Source organism: Gossypium arboreum, chromosome 4 (assembly GCF_025698485.1).
Source record: "Gossypium arboreum isolate Shixiya-1 chromosome 4, ASM2569848v2, whole genome shotgun sequence".
Taxonomy (NCBI): Eukaryota; Viridiplantae; Streptophyta; class Magnoliopsida; order Malvales; family Malvaceae; genus Gossypium; species Gossypium arboreum.
In genome coordinates this window covers 61,316,599-61,321,478 of record NC_069073.1, presented here as the reverse complement: position 1 = coordinate 61,321,478, position 4,880 = coordinate 61,316,599, and positions in this window count along the sequence as shown.

Here is a 4,880-nt window from a genome sequence, read left to right as displayed (position 1 = left end):
GAAAGATTACGAGCTTGTTATTGATTATCATCCGGAAAAACGAATGTGGTTGCCGATGCTTTAAGCGAAAGTTGTTGTTTGCTTTGAGAGTTATGAACGCTCAGTTGAAAATTTCAGATGACGGTTCGATTCTAGCAGAGTTAAGAGCAAGACCGATGTTTTTACAAGAGATTTCTGAAGCTCAAAAAAAATGATCAAGATTTGCTAGCCAAAAGAAAAGCGAAGGTGAAGTCGACACGGGATCGATTTCGAATCGGTTCGATGGTTGTTTGATGTTTAAAAATCGGATTTGTGTACCAAAAAATGATGAGTTGATTCAAAAGATTTTGCATGAAGCACATAATAGTTGTTTGGCAGTTCATCCGGGCAGTACGAAGATGTATAATGACTTAAAGAAAATGTACTGGTGGAGTGGAATGAAAAGAGATATTTCTGAGTTTGTATCAAAGTGCTTACTTTGTCAACAAGTGAAAGCTGAACACCAGGTACCTTCGGGATTACTTCAGCCTATTATGGTTCCTGAATAGACATAGGATAGGATTACTATGGATTTTATATCAGGGTTGCCGTTAACTCCAGGGAAGAAAAATGCCATCTGGGCAATAGTTGACAGACTGACTAAATCGGCTCATTTTATTCCGGTACGTACAGATTATTCTCTTAATAAGTTGGCTGAATTGTATATCCGAGAGATTGTTAGACTTCATGGGATACCTTTGTCAATCATTTCAGATGGAGATCCGATGTTTACCTCACGGTTTTGGCAAAAGTTGCAAGAGGCATTAGGTACAAAGTTAAATTTCAGCACTGCCTTTCATCCACAAACTGATGGACAATCAGAGAGAGTAATTCAGATTCTTGAAGACATGCTCAGATGTTGCGTATTGGAATTTCAAGATAGTTGGGAAAGGTACTTACCATTGGTAGAATTTGCTTATAATAATAGTTATCAGACGAGTTTGAAGATGGCACCTTATGAAGCATTATATGGTCGTAAATGTCGGACGCCATTGTATTGGACTGAACTCAAGGAAAATCATATTTATGGAGTTGATTTAATAAAAGAAATAGAAGAAAAGGTGAAAGTGATTCGAGATTGTTTGAAAGCTGCTTCAGATAGACAGAAATCTTATGCGGATTTGAAACGAAAAGAAATGGAGTTTCAAGTTGGTGATAAGGTATTTTGAAAGTGTCTCCATTGAAGAAAGTCCTTAGATTTGGACGAAAGGGCAAGTTAAGTCCGCGTTTTATTGGACCGTATGAAATAATTCAAAAGTTGGATTTGGTAGCATATCGGCTAGCGTTACCACCGAATTAGAGAAGATTCATGATGTGTTTCACGTATCTATGTTACGCCGGTATCGTTCGGATCCTTCACATATAATTTCACCGCGAAATTGAACTGCGACCGGATATGACTTATGAAGAAGAACCGATTAAGATTTTAGCTCGAGAAGTCAAACAACTAAGAAATAAAAGTGTTGCACTTGTGAAAGTGTTGTGGCAAAAGCATGGGGTAGAAGAGACTACATCGAACCTGAAGAAACTATGAGAAACCAATATCCACACATTTTTGCAGTAAGATTTTCGAGGACGAAAATCCTTAAAAGGGGGAGAGTTGTAATATCTGAATTAGGGCTTAATCGGAATAGTGGTTTCGTGACCACAAATCGAGATAGAAATAATTATTTTATAATTATTTTGATGATTATGATATGATTGCATGATTGTGTGAAAATTTCGTGATGAAATTCTATGCCTAAAGTGCATAAATTGAAAGTAGGGACTAAATCGAATAAGTTGCAAAATTGCATTCTAGAAGTTTTAGTGTGAAATTGTTTTGGAATATTAATGAGGAGGTCTTAAATAGTAACTTGACCAATTTTAAGTTCATGGACAAAATTAGGACATGGAAGGAATTTTTGAAAGTTTAGTAGTAAGGGTATTTTGGTCATTTAATTATTAAAATGAATTAAAAACAAAATTAAAAGCCAATTTTTGTCCATCTTCTTCATTAGGCCGAAATTTCAAGGGTTCTCCATAGCTAGGGTTTGTTTCAAGCTTCCAAGCTCCATAGTAAGTGATTCCAAGCCCCGTTTTTAATGTTCTTTACGTTTTTGGAATCCCAGTAGCTTGATTAAGCTTATGTTAGCAATAATTCAACCTAGGGTTTATATTTGGAAAAATACCCATAGGTGAAATTTGTGTATTTTTATGTTTTACGATATAATATGAGGTTTTAAATTATGTTAGACAACTTGTGCTACTCGGTTTTGAGTGAAAACGAGTAAAAGGGCTTAATCGGCAAAAATACCTAATAGTCACATGTATATGTTAGAGAGAGAAAATGATGTTGCCATAGAAGGGAAAAGTGATCAGCATGTTATAAAACATAAGAATAAGGAATAAAGTTTAATTCCCGAGCCTAGGGGAAAAAGTGTAATTATGCAAAAGTTTAGGGGCAAAAGTGTAATTTTTCCAAAGTTCGTATTAAATGCTGTTTTGATGAATGTATGTATTAAATAAGATTAATTTGGCATTATAGATCAAGAGAAATGAGATTCAAGTCGCGATCGAGGAAAAGAAAAGATTGTGGACTAAATTGCAAAATCTTTATATTTTAGTACCAAGGTAAGTTCATGTATAAATAATGTAGCATAAATGTTATTTTTAAGTTATTAATGTTAATTATATGATACGCTAATTTTTAATCGTGAAATATTATGCTTTGTGGTTAATGTTGAGTAATATGCAAATTATGTTTACTACTTGATAAATATGAATTGCTACCAAGTATCGGTTCCGATATTCCATGGAAGACGACAAATATGAGATCGAGGGAAAAAGCCCGTTTGAACCTTAGGAATAGATTAGGATACAAGTGACATGTCACTAGGATGGTTGAGCATCCGAACTCGTTGAGTTGAGTCCGAGTTCACCTATGGATGCGAATGTCCGAACTCGTTGAGTTGAGTTCGAGTTCGTGAGATGTAACTAGGCATCCGAACTCGTTGAGTTGAATCCGAGTTCACTTATGGATGCGAACGCTCGAGCTCGTTGAGTTGAGTCCGAGTTCACTTAGGGGCGGGTTACATGATTTCTTGATTACATATGAGGCACTTATGTGCAAATTATCCGTATCCAGAGTTGTATTCGATGTGTTCCACGGGTGAAATTTCTAGTGAAATGGAAGAACACTTAAGATGCAAGTGACGTTTTGGTAAGTGTTGTGAAATGGACACTTTGGACAGGTATGTTCTTAACCCTCGGGTTGAAAATAGATACAACAACGATAAGGTGGTAAGATGATGAATGATGTTTAGAAATGTGATATATGTTTTGGTGATACCATGCTAAAGTTGTTTGGTATATTTGTATTGTTATGTTACTTGTTATTTACATATGAACTTACTAAGCATTTATGCTTACTCCTTCCTTTTCATTCACTGTAGTTTTGAACAAGCTGGCTCAGGAATCGGGACAGGTCAAAAGTTCGATCACACTATCCAAAGGACTTTTATCTTGGTAAATGGCTTGTACAACTACTTAAGTATGGCATATATAGCAATATACCTATTTTGTGTAAATAATTTTATGATATGGCCATGTTTGGTTGAGAAAATGTTTGATATTGATAAGTCATGGTGATGGCTAATTTAGATCATGTTTGATATTATGGAAGTTTAATAGGTTATCTAGTTCATAAAAATTCATGGAAAGATGAAACTTGCCTTAAAACAGAATATTGCTGCAGCAATGACATGAATTTGAAAAATCACTAAAAATAGTATACATGGAACTAAATAATGAGTAAGTTATGAAATTGAATCATAATGAGTCTATTTTCATGTGGATTGAACAAAATAGGCATATAAATTATATTTTATGAGATATTTAAACTTTTGTGAAACAGGGCCAGAGTGATTTCTAGATCCCCTGTTCTGACTTTAAAAATTCATAATAAATTTAAAAACAATAATTAGAAGTTTTTATTTATATGTACAGATTCCTTATTGATTCTAGTTTTAATAAAAAACAAACCTTGTAGTCATTGAAATTCTTTATAGAGAGATATCTGATTCGTAATACACATATGTCAGAGCAATGGAAACCCTGAAACAGGGGAGACTTTAACTAATAAACTGTACTAATTGGCCCAACCAAAAATCCTAGGAACAAAATTAGTAAATAGATATATGAGTCTAGATTTAGGGAAAATTTATGGATCTTGATTTTAAATTTCATAACTCGAGATATGATTTTTCTTGTAACTGTGACGCGAGTAGCTAGAAAGCTGTGAATGTAGAAACAAATGATTTGAAGTTCTTAAATTGATAAATTATGTTCGGTAACCCCTCAAGCTCGACTCCGGTGATGGTCTCGGGTGTGGGGGCGTTACACCTGTGTGGCCATTTCAACATGGTCATGTTGATGGCCCGTGTGGCTCACACAGCCTAAGCAATATAGGGACACGCCCGTGTCCTCCACTCATGTGGAATTAATTCTAATTGCACACTTACAGGGGTTTTCACACGGCCTGGCACACGCTTGTATCCCTGGCCCGTGTCCTTCATACGACCATGACATGCCCATGTCCTAGCCCGTGTGCAAAAACATGAACATTCTATTTCTGACGTCAGCATCCACAAAATGTCACACAGCCAAGGCACAAGCCCGTGTGCTAGGTCGTGTCCATCACACTGCTGAGACACACGGTCGTGTCTCTGCCCGTGTGTTTACTATCAATCATATTGACTTGAAATTTTTACGTGCAAGGGACACACGGTTGGACAACAAGCCCATAGGGCAGACCGTGTGTCACACACGGCCTAGACACACGCCCGTGTGTCTACCCGAGTGGACAATATAAGGCTATTTAC